The 16006-nt window shown below is 37.8% G+C and overlaps 1 protein-coding gene across 7 annotated transcripts in view; it reads right to left on the bottom strand.

The window, feature by feature from the left end:
• The window catches only part of grm4 (glutamate receptor, metabotropic 4), a 187476-nt gene that overhangs the window by 102385 nt on the left and 69085 nt on the right, over nt 1–16006 (bottom strand). Inside the window, exons 1-2 of one of the 7 annotated variants that reach the window (XM_079628369.1) lie at nt 10352–10492; nt 9175–9303 (exon numbers count right to left, since the gene is read on the bottom strand). The exons of 3 other annotated variants lie outside the window; for them this stretch is intronic. The gene's annotated coding sequence lies outside the window, so the exon portion shown is untranslated. Of the gene's footprint in view, nt 1–9174; nt 9304–10351; nt 10510–16006 lie in introns of those variants that run through there. 3 more of the 7 variants (XM_079628371.1, XM_079628370.1, XM_079628368.1) reach the window with 3 other exon arrangements.

The following is a 16006-nucleotide window of genomic DNA, read 5'->3' as shown; positions in this document are numbered from 1 at the left end:
CTCTGCTACGAAGACTGCACCAATATAATAATGTGTGATTATGGCCACGGGCATTATGACGACATTTCATTCTTATGATTTGTGGCCATAAAAAACTGATGTGATGTATGGCCATGAGGTAGACATTGCTCGTTATATTCCCGTGTTGTCTTTCTGTAGCACAACATAACGATACAAACATACGTTTAGAGCTATAGAAATAAAATGCTGAATAATGATAAAAGCAAATGTATATTTGGAATGTGAAAACGAGAAGTTCCTCCAGTTGGACCAGTTAAGGCGAGAGATCTACATTGGAATAAGCATTGGAACACTGTACAAAAAATATTTTTATGATTTGTTATCACAACGTTTATCTTTTGTCAAATCAACTTCGATAACTAATAAGTGAAGATAACATACTATTTTGAGTTTCTGTTTATTAAACCATTCTTCTTCATTGTATTAACTCAAATTTTTAATTACAATGAACTCAAAATTTTAAGTAAGGTAACTTGCTTTTTTAAGTTAAACCAAAAAAAAAAATTTACAGTGAAGGAATGAAGCTGTTTTCGGATATTGAGCATTGTGAATGGCAGCTTGGAGTTTCATTAGGGAACTACATAAAATCTCAGTCAATAAACATCAATAGTCTCAATAACTTTTAGCCTCAACAGCTGCAGGTATAAAGTGTAGTACAGAGTCTGAGATGTCAGAAGCCTGCTGCAAGTATCGGCACGCATGCAGCTTTAATGGCACACCATAACAGCGTCCTATTTCATATTGGTTGATCCGTAGATTAAACTGACTGTACAAAGACATCCTAAAGAGGTTTCACAGAGTGCATGTCCTACAAACAAGGATATTGCATTCTGAAATTAGATCAATTCTTCTAAAACTATGTCTCGTCCATTACAGTAGCTTTTGACTTTGCCATCTGGGTGAATGATGGACAGCAAAGTACGTCCGTGATCCTAGAAAATCACATCTTAAAAACACCACAAACCATTACAGCACATCCAGTACCCCGAACAATTTCCAATTGATGTCTAATTCAATTCACCATTGCCTAAATGAGGTGCGCAGACCGGCGACGAAGCAACGGGTTTTTGAAAAGGACTTAAGGTTCTAAAACTCTAATAACATTGTGAACATTGCACAGGCTTAATGTTTTAGGGTGCTTATGAGGTGCATCATGTTCACTGCAACAGCTGTCTTACTTTACAGGGGAAAAAAATCATGTTCCCAGAACTCTTGACAAGCTGGAACGTTATAACTCCATCATGTGCACCACATCTGAGATGGAGTGGTCTGTTTGGCATCTACTATCTGTTCCCTTTCTAACTCACTTAAATAACACACTCTGCGCATTATCGCACGAAACAGCATACTACACGGAGGCTGTGGCCTATTTAATAGTAACTGAATTTCCCGGTATAGGGAGCAGTATACATTACACACTCTCACTCACTCTCTCTCTCACACACACACACACACACACACACACACACACACACACACATCCATTTTCCAAACTGATTGTTCATCCTACAAAGACATGCACATACACACACACACACACACTATAACATACATACTGTACACATACATACATACTCTACCATTAAAGAAATTGATACTTTTGTTCAGCAAGGGTGCATCATGGATAAAATTGGGGTCAGTAAGTTATAAATAAATGTTCTTCCATAAACGTTAAGAGAAAGTTATCTTTAATAACATAAATGTTAGCACAAAAACAAAATGTTCCCATAATGTTTACAGAATGATCAAATTGAACATTCACTTAATGTTTTCTCTAACGTTCACATTCAAAAAGTTTTTAAAAACCTAAAAAAAATGGATGCTTTGGCAGATCTGAAATAACGTTTTCAGAACTTAATAGGAACATTATCCAAAACATTCTTAGAACATATTTTTGTTTGCTGGGTTTGCCACCAAATGTTCTTGTGGACAAATGACATTGCTGGGTCATCCATCTACTCAGAAAGCAAGAAAATAGCACCCATTGTTACATTTCTCATTTCGGTGCCCCAGAAGTCCTCTGGACAGTGTGTCCAGTTTGAAAGCTCCACTGATCTGGCTCTCAGTTGGGTAAGTGTCTGGCACTGAGATGAGGAGACAGGTAATGCTCAAAGTGAGTCAGTGCCCGAGTCCCTTTTTGGACGTTATTAGGGCTTTACTGCTTTGTAGTAGGGCACGCTAATGCTCAAAAACAAAAGAGTCCATTGTCAAGATCTATCTAGTAAATGAACTCTTCCGGCTCAGGGAGCACCTTTAAGAGGCACTCTACATAAAAGCAATAACACACAGTTGTTTCCTCTCTCATGGTCTGACTGCATGGTTGATTTTCTCCTGAGTGCACAAATACCAAATTTTGGGAGCTTTTCTTTCTGCTTTACTCTTTATTTATTTGTTGTAATGGCTGTGTGATGTGCATGTGTTCTTTTTTTTTTTTCCCGGAAATGATCATCTCAATCAGGTGGTGTAAAATAGCATGCTCCCTAAAAACAGATAATGCTTGGGATAAAACAGTATGGTTGCTGGTACCCAGTGTGGTAGCAAGCACCGTCTTAATTTAGCAGCATGGACCGATGATGTGAAGAAAGAAATACAGAGATAAACCCTTAACCTTGGTCATTTGTCTCCAGAGGAGATTTGAGAGAGTGAGGCAAAGAGAGGCCCTAGTTGACAGAAACAAAGGCAGTGGAGAAAGTCTCTATAATAATACCAATAACACACTATTTGCTGACCTCCAACAGAAAAGACTTTGATGAAGCTTAAGTTCAGAGGAGGCCAGATTCAAAGGAAAGAAGAGAATGAAGGTTTTGAGAGAATACACAAGTGGCACAAGCATTGAACAGAACTAAAAAACATGTTATGTTAGGACATTTAAACCATCCAAGTTTCAACAGAATTTCACTTCTAGGGTTGTCACAATAGCATAATTTCAGTCATTAATACTAATACCACCAAAATGTCACAATATTAAATCTCAATTTCGACCCCACGGCGATATTCGATAGCAACTGACGGGCTATTGAATGCGTGTACTACATTTATTTAGAACGTAAATCCATATAAACTTTTCTTTTTAAGGGCTTTATCTTGATTTCCAGTAAAAACAAGAAAAGGATTTAGTGTCACAATAAATCCTATTTTCATAGAACATATCTTGAATCCTGTTTATTTTTCTTAACCTGCATATGCATCACAAAATTTTGTTTTATACTAAAAAAGGGGGGGAAAGCTAATTGGATAAGTGAAATTTCATGTATATTCTATGAAAATAAATATAATAGTTTATGCTATTTTCTTGCTAGCTTAAATTTAAAAAAAAAAAATGTTGCATCCTTTTGTAGGTTTTTTTGTAGATGTTTAGACATTTTTTAAGCGGAAATACTAATTAAGACAATTATTTGTGCAGTATTTTCCAATTAAGTAAATGCAATTTTTACAAGAAAAAAATCTACTAAGAAATAAACTTATTGGATGAATGGGCTGCATTTACACCGCAAGGCCTATTTACCCAAAACTGATTTCCTGTCCCGCCTGTTTATGTCCAATTAAGACAAACCAACTACCATTACATTAATACACACCAAGTGGTCTCGAGTAAGGTATTTGACCGCTCATGCACACAGCTACTTTACTGTTCATGCAGGGGAAAAACAAACACACTATATATATATATATATATATATATATATATATATATATATATATATATATATATATATATATATATATATATATATATATAAGCATTTAAAAGCAACAGCTTGTCAGTCAGTCATTGAATATTTAACAACATTGTAGAAAAAACTGCCATCTTTACATTTTTTACTATAGTACAGGTACTTCTGACATCCCTATACCCTCTTCTGCCAGTGCTTTCTGGCACAACTCCATTTGGCCCCATCACTAGCAGACCATTAACCAATGGGCAGTTACACAAATATGCATGGCATGCGTGTGTATACACACACACACACAATAGAGTATAGTGAAAAAGAAACACCCCAGCACGGTTATCCATCAACGTCGCTGCAGTGAGAAAATGAAAAGCTTTCATAAGGCGGCCCCATTCCTGCCGGTGTATTTGCCATTGAGTGCGCTTGACAGTGTAAACAGATTTGTTGGCCAGCTTGGCTATCACCCCTCAACTAATGGGGTTGAAGAGGAATGGGCACACCACGCAGATATTGAACAGAAGCGTTAATCTTGATTCAGCCGTCATTCCCCCAATGAGGTGTTAAATCAATACAGATATGGCTCCCCAGTTCTAAGCTTTACTTCTCAGGTTCGCTCTCAAGAAGAAGAAAGCTAAGACTTTAATGAGGAGCATGTAAAACATTTGCCGAGACTCTTTGAGCAAAGACAAATTCATCGGCCGCCATAGCCTATCAGCTCAATCATGGGGAGTTGTCAAGGGAAAATCGGATCTACCCACCACGCAAATAATGCACGCTGCCGTCTATCCTCTGCAGTGCGTGCTGCTGTTAGTGAACCAAGACAATTAAGGGTGTCACGATTTCGATTTTAAATCGAAATCGATCGAAATTAAGTCACAATCTCGATCATCGAATTAAAAAATGGAATCGTCGATGCTGCCACGCCCCCATGTCACGTTCGGTCGGCTTGTCAAGCAGAAAAAAACGCGTGTTGAAATGCTGCGAGTCACGCACACACCGGACGAGAAGCGCCGCGTCTTTGACAACTCGAGGTATCGCACACACCGGACGAGAAGCGCCGCGTCTTTGACAACTCGAGGTATCGCACACACCGGTCGAGAAGCGCCGCGGCGCGTCTATGACAACTCGAGGTATCGTACACCGGACGCGCTCTTTCATGTGGCCTGCAATATTATGTTTAAGGACATTATGGAATCAAGATCATGTCTATGTTATGAGGCTACTGTACAACGTTGCTTAGTCTGCACTTTATCTCAGAGAGCGTCCGTTAACTGAATGTATCCTGAAAATCCGATAACATCAGCCATTTTCATTCAACCAGCTGATTTCTGTAAATGAATGTAAAACATGTATATTGCAGCAAAGTCATAACGACGATTTGAGACAAATAAATGTATATAAAATGTATTCATTTATAATAAATGTAATATAAAACTATGTGAATGGCGCTCTCTGGCGCGGCAGGATTAATTTTGAACAAGGTCCTGAGCCGTTGCTGGGCGCCGCGGACAGACGGCGAATGGCGCCGCCGGTGTGTGTGTGTGTGTGTTGTGTGTGTACACTCAGAGAATAAAGTGTTAGAATTTTAAAGACGTGGCTCTGCGCGACGCATAGATTTAGGCCTATCTGTTAAACTGTTTGTTTGTTTGTTTGTTTTGTTGTGAACTTGAATGTCATCTTCTGTGAAGAAAACTGCAGTTACAAAAGAGAAACTAGATCGCAGGTTATTTTGCTTAAGTTTCCAATTGACTGAAGATATAAGTATTGTTACATTATGTTCTTAATAAATGTTTTAAATTTGACAATGTAGTGTGGTACATTGCGAACAAAGGTCAGATATTATGCATAAAAGTTTGGTCTAAAAATGGCATAGCAACCTGTGCTTTAAAAAAAAAAAAGTAAAAACCGAGAATCGAATCGAACTGTGACCTTAGAATCGAAAATGTGATCGAATCGAGGATTTGGAGAATCGTGACACCCCTAAAGACAATCCTGTGAGCAAACAATACCAATCAGCTCAGAGAAATGGCTGCGCTGATAAAGGTTGACTTGTTTTGAAAATGAGCGCTGACGTGCAAAAACTAACTAACAAATGAACAAGCAAACTAAATGAGAGCTACAGTATGCATGCAATCAAATTGCATTGTCAGGAATTATGCACATAAATATCAACAAGCAAGGCCCGCTGATAAACCTTTCATACTTTGCGGTGATCTATGTCTTTGGCATTTCCGGGGTTGTTCACTGACCTCGAACTCTATTAGCATCACCTGCAGCCTGAACATTTCCATCAAAAGAATAACTTGTCCAACAATAAAGGGGAATACGCAAGACAGTGAGACTCACTTGAGAAATAATGAATTGATTTATCATTCTTTCTGCTTTGTATTATCTATCGAATTTTTGTAAAAATTTGTTTGTTTTTTTTTACCAAATGCCAGATGCTCTGTGCAACAGAGAATGGAAAGGACTGGTGAGCTTCACAATTTAAAGGTTTGTTACTTCAAATGAAATTTAAATGATCGCTTAAAGCCAAGTCTCTTTGTAAGCAGTGATGCCTGTACTTCTCAGCAACTGGAGGGAATGCATCACACGCTCATTATATTTTCGGTTAAAGATTTTCTCTTTCTTTCATTTTCTCAGTCTTAAAAGGTTTTGTTCACATCTTGCACTGATATTAACTCTCTTTGATCTTGTCATGGTAGATGATTTGCTGCCCTGTCAAGACAAAATGTATCGTAATCTGAATGTGAAGTCTGGGGTTTCTGTTCTAGCAGAATGTTCACAGTATTATGTGTGCAGGGGTCCGAGACAAAAGGTTTATGGACGGGCCCCCTCTCTCTTGGCTCAATGAGACTATCACAGAGCTTCCTCAGCCTCAACGTTTCTGATAACGGTCCTGCGGTGAAGTCAGAAAATCTGACAGCACATTGAAAATCTGCCATTTTTATGTAGACCTGAAAATAAACAAATTAAATTACGACAACAATTTAACAAAATGCCAGATACTCTTTGCAACAGAGAACGGAAAGGGCTGGTGAGCAGCACGATTTAAAGGTTAGTTACTTCAAATGAAATTTAAATGAATCGCTTAAAGTCAAGTCTCTTTGTATGCAGTGATGCCTGTAATTCTCAGCAACTGGGGGAATGCATCAGTCGCTCATTATATTTTCGGCTAAAGATTTTCTCTCTCTTTCATTTGTCTTAAAAGGTTTTGTTCACATCTTGAACTGATATTAACTCTCTTTGATCTTGTCATGGTTGATTTGTAATAAATACAATATTTATTTAAAAAATAGCAATAAACAAGTACAACGAGTACAATATACACTACCATTAAAAAGTTTCTGCACTAAGATATTTAAAAATAATAATAATAATAATAATTAATGCTTTTATTCCGCAAGGGTGCATTACATTAATCAAAAGTCACACTAAAGACATTTTTATCATGACTCTGAGTGTCTGGCATGGTAATGGGTATGACAATGTTGATATGTCTGGTCTTGGCGGAATAGACCTGCCAAGGTCTGCTGCTTTTAATGCTGCTGCTGCAGAGCAAGTACAAGACTTGCTACTGCCAATACATACACGCCACGCTGCTGTGTGCAAGTCAGACATGCTGCTGCTTACAGGCTACGTTTACATGCAAACAAATAATCCATTAGCAATCGGATTGACGACTTAATCGGACTGAAAAATCTTCATGTAAACACCTCAATGATCCGATTGAGCTCGATCCGAATTCAGTTTTGATCAGATTGAAAGGGGTGGTTTAATCCTTTTCTAATCTGATTGAGAGGACATGTAAATGCTTAATCTGATTGAAAACTGAAACTGAAACGATGGCGCATGTGCAATGACGTAGAACTAGCGTAATGACATGTGACACTCGGAACGAGCTGTTCTTTCCGTTGAATAAAGTGTCATATAAATGAGTGTCCCATCATTCTAAAAATCTCCTTTCACTCAACGTCTGTGAAGTGGAGCAGAACAAAGTCAAACCAGTTGTTGTTCTTTCTGATTCCCATCCTCAGACGACTGAGCGCAGCGCAGGGAGGGGCATTTTTACCATGTGATAAATATAAGCAGCACGCCACAACAGTTCATATGTTCATTGTCTCCAAATTATGATCAGAAATGGATAAATATTAAGTCAGCTGTTTAAAACAAATAAAGAACCAATGTAGAAGAATGGTTATTATGCACAAATCTATTCCGATTTGAAGCCTGTGACATATAAATGCGGACATCAACTCGATCACATGTTTAGCGTTCATGTAAACACTGCATTCAGATTCATTAATTGGAATTAATTCAGTCCGATTGAAATAAAAGTTGTACATGTAAACATAGTCGTGATCACCCGTTACCACTTCTCAAAATCCCTGCTCTTAGCAAAGCGATCCATCTATTATTTAATTATCGTGCTCGTCATGGTGCGGCGCCCTCTAGTGTCTGGCACCCAGGGCAACTGCCCAGTTTTCCCAGCGCTTCTATCGGCCCTGCTCGTATCAAATCTATACAGGTGGAGCTGGGAAAGATGAAGGTATCTGAATGAAAGCGTGCTTCAATGCTAAGACAACTGCTAAGTAAGGTTAAGCATGCAAGCTCACTGGCTACTGGTACAGCAGGAACCAATCAGCTGATAACAAGAGCTGCGTCTGAAATCGCATACTTCCCTACTATATAGTAGATGAAAAACAGTATGTGACAAAATCAGTATGTCCAAATTAACAGTACTGATAAAAGAGCAGGCAAAAAAGTACCTGGATGACCTTCTACTTCCAGCGAGATTCTGGTGTGCATATGATACTATAGAACATACTTTTTTAGCAAACCTGAAGTAATTACTCAAATTAAAAATAAGTACCTACTACCTACTCAAGAGAGTATGCGATTTCGAACGCAGCCAATGTGTTGCAAGCAGGTTGAGCCATCAAGATTTCATGACAGATCTTTATAATGTTTCAAAATATATTACAGTTTTACAGTATTTTTTGCTCAAATAAATGCAGCCTTGGTGAGCATAGGAAAGTTATTTCAGAAACAGAAAAAAATACACTAATGTTGAATACAATAATATTAATATTCTGTTGAATTAGAAAAATACAAAATAGAAGCATTTTCTCTAGTTGTTGCAGACTTTTGGATCGATTAGAGTCAAATCTATTTTACATTACGTTATGTACAATAGTACAATTTCCAATTCAAACTGGCATTGGTGATGTGGTTATATCTAAATATGAAGCAAATATCTGCTCCAATCATATTCTAATCATATGTACATCAAAAAATGTGTTGTGATTGTACTAGATTATGATTAGATGTAGGTATCTCCAAGATGAAGGAAATTATTTGATATGAGAGACAGGATCGTAAGCCTCTAGCCTTTGTGATATTGTTTGTGCCGCACAGTGAAGGAAAAAGCCCAAAGTAATAGGATGGGGGGGGGGGGGTATGCTTTGAGGGAATTGACCACCTTGACAAGCGAGGTGGAATGGAAGTCGAAGTCAATCTTCGAGCAGCTTCACCGGTGTGACAAGTATACTGGAGAAATCCCTGAAGGGAAGGGCACTCCAATGAGTTTTCCCAAGTTTAGTTCCAGACACTAGCAAACAGACAGAACCACACATTCAGGCATTAATTCAGTTTTGATACACTGTAATGCTATTCCCAACAAGAGGTTTGGGCAAGTAGCAATAAGAGCTAAACATTGCAGTGAGACAATATGTGCTAGTATAGAAAAGAGCAGAAACAAAAAAAAATATGTGCATTATTTATGCAACAGGTAAACAAACCATGCAAGAAAAGAGCAAAGGAAAAAAAAATACAGAGCATACAACATTCAGAAGAAAAGAAGTAGCCGACTGCCATTACACGCAATCACACTTGATGTGCTCTCTACCAAACAACATGAGCACTTTCTGCGCTCATTCAACATGACAGGGACTACGGGCAGATCAGTCTGTTTTGTTTTAAGAAGACATGATTCAGTCATTGAATTAGCTATATCACCCCAGGCAGATTTGCACTAATTCACTTTTACAAGGATGCACTGGAGACTTGGGAAAAGACTGGACCGGGTGCAAAACCGTCAAGCAAAGCAGAGCAACCTGCTTCAATATCACAGCACTGCGAAAATGTACCCTACATGATTCTACAAGTTGACTGATATTACTCTATACATCAAAATATTGCAAAATACAAAAACACAAAAAAACGTATTGCTCTGAAGCTGCTCTTTTATATTCTGTTAGGAAAACAGTGTCTCAATATAGCAAGAGTATAGAGCTAAAACGGACATGGCGTCAGATAATTTGGTTTCAGACAAATTTCACATTAAAATATTATGTTTGCTGACAGACTTTGCTGTATTGGCAAATACGAGCACAGTTTGTACCATTAGGTTCACATACTGTAGAATTAAATAAGGATATCAGAATTGTATTTGAATGCGTAATGCGTATTTTCATACCCAGTTTGGGTGTTTGTGAGACTGACAACCGCGTTCTCGTAAACATTTCACAACCTTATTAGACGAACACCCGTGTGAACGTGAACGGAACCGCAAATCATACGATGCAACAGGCAAAGACTGTTGTGCTTTCATATGATTCCGGTCACTTTCATAGACGCCGAAATTAGCTGTGTCTCACCTGAAGTTCGTCTTCATCCGACGCGAATCCCCTCAGTTTTGTCTTTTGTGGCCTGCATCCGCGCGACTCAAACTCATGCAATTCGGTCTCCTGAACTGAACGCGCGCCGACTTCTATCGCATCAGATGCGATTTTCCAGTAGACGTCGCCATCTTTTAGCCTGTATTTATTTTAGTCACTGTCACTGTTTAAATGTGATATTGGATATTCGTCTTAGCTATAGGGAGAGGAGAAAAGAGGTAGGCATTGCTACTCGAATAGTAGCCGATGTAAAAGTGTTGTGTGAACAAAACAGTTTAACTTTAAAGGAGACTTGTGCCAGATTACTAGTTTTCTACAAGCAGGAGACAGTTTAAAGTCCAGTTCACACCAAGAACGAGACCTAACACCAATGGGCTATAATGTTGTTTATTATAAAAAGCAGTTTTTATAGCATGCTGCTTTAAACTCAAGAGCTCTTCAAATAAGTTGAATTCTGACTCAATGTGATCCCAACTATCTTTCCTCTGAATCCATTTAATCATATCTGTGGTGAGGATTTCCCCATTCTCATAGAATTAGAACGATTATTAAAACTAGTTTAGTGGGAAATTAAACATCAGTATTTACTTACCCTCTGTTCCAAACCCATATGACTTTTATTTTTCAGTAAAACTAAGCTTTTGAAGAATCTTTGCACATGTATGATCAATTTAACACCAAAGCTGTTATGCACCAACAATGATAAATGAAGCAGCATTAAAATAATCCTTAAATCTTATAAGTGACTTTGAAATTAATGATGTCAGCTTCACAAAAGATTTGTGCCCGGTTGCATAAAGCACCTTAAGTGAAATTTTCCCTTAAGTTCGCCCTTATGTTTCCCTTAAACCTAAGAGTGTTGCAGAAAAATACCCTTAAGTGTTACTTAACGGTTTTGTGAAACGTCATAAACACTTAGAATTTCCCTTAAATGCTGTTTTTTCACTTAAGTAATCCCTTAAAAAGCGTTAAGTGTTGCATAAAACCCCTTAACGGTCATTTCCCTAAGTATAACTTAAGGTTTGGAAATCGTACCCTTAAGAGTAACGCGGACAAAAAATAAGACGACATGGCTGAATTTATGGAACCAGCTGAAGATCATTATGTGCCAAGAAGAATTTTTAGGGATAGGGAGAACCCTTTGGACCATCTTAGCGATGAAAAATTGTTGCAAGAATACGTTTTGATCGACGCGCAATATTTGACATCACTAACAAACTAAACGGCGACCTTAACCGTGTCACACATCGCAACCACTCTTTACCTGCGGTGTTACAACTGCTTATAGCACTGCGTTTTTTTGCTACTGGGAGTTTTCAGATGATAGTGGGAGATGTTTTCCACGTTCATAAGTCGTCTGTCAGCAGAGTGGTTCACCGGGTTGCGGGGGCTCTTTCCCGCTAGTGTTAGTGTTTTGCGTATCTATGGCAACAACAGACTTTTATAACGTGAATCCAGGATCGCTGTCGTGAAACACTTAAATGTTTCCCTTACCTAAGAGAATCGTTTAAGAGATTATATCCAACACCCTTAAATTATTCTCTTAGGTAAGGGGAAATCGCCCCTTAAGTGTCATACTTAAAGGAAAAACTTAAGGTGCTTTATGCAACCGGGCATTGATCTTTTTGGTGAACTGGTTGAAGCGGCGGTTCTTAAAATCGGTTGATTGATTCGTGAGTGAATCAATCCCGCTCAGTCTAATTTTTGGACCTAATCAAGTTCATTGAGCAGGCTCGGTTCAAAAGAACCTGATTCGGTTTTTAGTCACCTATACAGTCAATGTACAATATGGTACCAATGGCCCCTACGGTGGAAATAGTTGGGTTAACAACGCAAACATTTCTAATACCTCACACATTAATGCAAAAACCAGATGAGAAACCAGTGGGAACCTCTGAATAGGAAATTATGTTAAATTTGTCACTCCAATCTCTTGCAATAGAGTATTAGTTTGTGAGGTGGTAGAAACATGATCACACGCTGGGTAGGTGTAATTGAAAAATGGAGGCGCTCTTAGACGGAGAGCTATTACGATGTAACCCTCTTTGAGATGGAAGGCGATGTCAAATTGAACCTCTAAGCAAGCTACTCAAATGATGGCAAGTTTGCTTCAGAAATCAAAGAGACCCAGTGTGGTATTTTCCTGCCGGTGAGTAAAAGCCCCATCAGTCACACAGGAAGAGAGACTATTTATTTGCCATAACCTGTACTGAAAAGAAAGCAAATTAAAGTAAATGGAGGCCTATTTAAAGCATTTGAATCTTCGAAAACATGAAAGTTAATATATCACACATTGGCGTGTAAATAGTTAAATTTACTCTGCTCTAAACAAATAATTAAAAAGACATGGAGAAAAATAAAACTCACTAATATCAGTCCCTTAGACCTACAATGTCAAGAAAAAACTCACCATAAACCAGAAATTTTATGAAAAGGTTCAATGCCTCAGATAACAATGTGGATCAATTGCAATTTTCCTGGTCTATAGGCCTAGCAATTGCCATTGTCTGGGTAAATTCAATGATTCATTTTAAATGTCAACATTGTGTGTGCTTGCATCTGCTCTCTCATGAAACGTGCTAGAAAATCTAACACCACTGAGTGATTGATAAGCAATAGACTATGTCGCTTCACATTAGATTTGAGTTAATAGGAATTCATTTCCATAAATGCAGAGCAGTGCCTTCAAGAATTAAAAATCCCTTAGAGTTGTGTACTTAAAGATGAAATGTGTCATTTATTTATTTATTTCCCCTAAAAAAAAGGTCTTTCCATCCTGTCGCCAAAAAAAATATTGATGTTTAAAATATTGATATAAATGTTTAAAGGGTTTAAATGTTAAAAGTGTTCCTCACTGAAACAGTTTAAAACAAATAGGTGAACCGTGCTGAAAGTCCTAATTGCTTTTCTCACTTTCTCTTTGAAAACGGCTCTTTTTGCTTTCTCTTCCAACATCACTTCAAAAATAGCCATCAGCAGTGATTTTTTTGAAGTTATTTGGTGAGAGCAGTCAGGTCAGAATCCTCGGTAGTAAGACATAAGAGGACAAAGCAACGATAATATGGAGGAAAAGAGAGCAATATGTCATGACATTTGAGTGAAAACAGACAGTGAGACAACAGTGTAAACAGGCCAGTTGAAGAGTGAGTGTTAACAATTGTTATGGCGACCCTTACCTGACTCTCTGAAACTCTTTATTGCTCACTGCAGCTAAAACAATCAAACATCCAGACAGACAAAACAACCATTGAGAGAGTTTATATCATGAATCGACTGTCCTCCTCAAAGTGTCTGGGCAGGAATCGGGGTTTAAAATGGAGGTGTAAAAACTCTCCAGACAATTACATCGCTCTCCAATTTAATAGCTAAATTGCAGGCGAAGCTACAAACCGTGTGGCATACACATTCACAGCCTGCATTCAAAGCACAACAACATTGATCAGTGATGTACGTGAACACAAAACTCAATGCAAGCAGGCAGTGATTATTGTAATTAATTGAGGCTAATTAGCACCCTGAAAATGCTTTGAAACCATTGACCTTTTTTTGGATTGAAAGTAAACATCTTCTGTTAATGTCAACACAAAACGCCATTTGCAACCCATTTCGGCGCATTTATGAGTTAAAGGGGGTATTCAACCAGGGGAAAAAACGGGTGGGACATGATTTTATCTGTTGATTGGATCAATAAAGGTGGTTTTGGGCAGCATTGGAGAGAAGGGACTAAGAAATATGACAGCAAAAGCCATTATACATTTCGAGATTTTTTTTCGTTGGAATAATGTGCACCCACGAATCATGCAAGAATAGGAATGTGTATTTTGAACGTACATAGGGTCAGTTTTGCTTTCATGTTGACTCTAACACTAGAAAACAGCGGGGATAAATGACAATGCACTGTAAAAAAAAATTCAATGTTTTGAGTTAATGATGTACATAAATTTGGACCAAACATATTAACAGTCTTTTTAGACAACAATATTGCTCAAATAAAATAGACTGGTGTTGTTTATTAGCATAGCTGTGAACCCAGGGGAGTTCTATGACCCATAATAGCAATTCTGATGGTCTGCCACAACATAAATTTTTAACAGACTGTTTGCATTATACTAAGATAGTGGGGTAGTTTTGCTTTATGGCCTTGAAAGTAAGAGACTCCGTAATAGCTAGTACATTATCAGTGGTGGTAAACATCTAAAATGCTTCAGATAGTTTCATTTCAAGCGTTTTGGCACTGAAAATTCAGTGATTAATCCAAAACAAGCTTCCATTTCACTTCAACAATAAGAGATAACAAGAGGATGCGGCTGTAGAGTTTATGACAGCTGTGAGTTTGACTGAGCAACTCTCTTGTAAGATAAATGATACTGGCAAATTTCACAAAAACTCCAAACAACAGTTAGTGCTTTTTCTTTCAGACTCTATGCTCTACTCTGAATGTGCTGTCGGATTTTTCAATACATAGATGTTGGGGAAGGGTAATTTGCTGCTTCTAGCTGCTGTTATGTAATGCTGATGTGAAATATTAATCATGAAAAGCTCAGAACTGCCAAATCTATGCTAGGGAAAGTGCTTTTTGTTAACCCCCTAAACTGCATGCAGGTGGCAGACCTTCCATCTTGAGCAGGGTGTTCTTGCAAGAGTATGCAGTTTTCTTTCTCCCCGGTGTTTGCGTGTGTGCATATTTGAGGCGGTGGGCGACGGTTGTGTTTGTATGTGTGTGCATTTGCGTATGCAAGTATGCATTTTTCCTGTTCCTCAGTGCTTCGGATTCTATAATTGAAAACTAGCGAAATGCAAGCAAAAGGCCAATAGCTGCATCTGGTCCGAGACATGTTTGAATTCAGGGAGACTGTCTGGAGCAAAAAAAAAAGCTTTTTGCTGATGCACAATTTTTTTTTACTGCCTTGGGTAAGCATACAGATGTGGCAGATATATTTATAGTGTTTTTTTGTTTAGTTTTTTACTCTGTAATGAATACAGACTCTTATTGCACTTAAATAAAAATTGTGCTTTGATATGTACAGACATAAGGACATTGTTGTGCAAGAATGATCTATTATTTTGCTATTAGCGGAGACATTTTTATGGGTACTATATTCAATGTCTGATTGAAAAGGTAGCTAAAAATTTATTTACTGTGTATTTAGTAAGAATTATGAAAATTAAGTAACATCTTTTCAATTACAGTACATATCACATTTTATACAACTGGTCCTCGAATTTGATTGGTCAAGCACTGTTTCACTGTTTGATTTTTTTCAGTGACTTTGACGTCATCTTTCTGTATATATTTGTATATTTTTAACACTGCTAACTTCACATCGCAAAGTTTCTGGATTGACAACCGTATTTACCTGCATGATCGAATCCGATTGACAGCTATGACCATAGCAATGGACAGAACAAAAAACGAATTATTTAATAATTAAATGGGATAAGTTAATATTCTTTGTATTTCTTAGCATAACAGTTTCTTTGCATTTAATTTGTATTTATTGTTAGTACTGGGCTCACAGATCACATGGATAGGGTTAGGGTACTTTTGTACTTTGTGTGAATGATCGTGTTCATCTGCCACCAACAAAGACCATTTTTGAACCAAGAAACCCCCCGGATTGTTATTCATCATGA

The sequence above is a fragment of the Phoxinus phoxinus genome (genome assembly GCF_949152265.1).
Source record: "Phoxinus phoxinus genome assembly, chromosome: 11".
In the NCBI taxonomy this organism is placed as follows: domain Eukaryota; kingdom Metazoa; phylum Chordata; class Actinopteri; order Cypriniformes; family Leuciscidae; genus Phoxinus; species Phoxinus phoxinus.
This window is presented reverse-complemented; position numbering and strand designations above follow the sequence as displayed.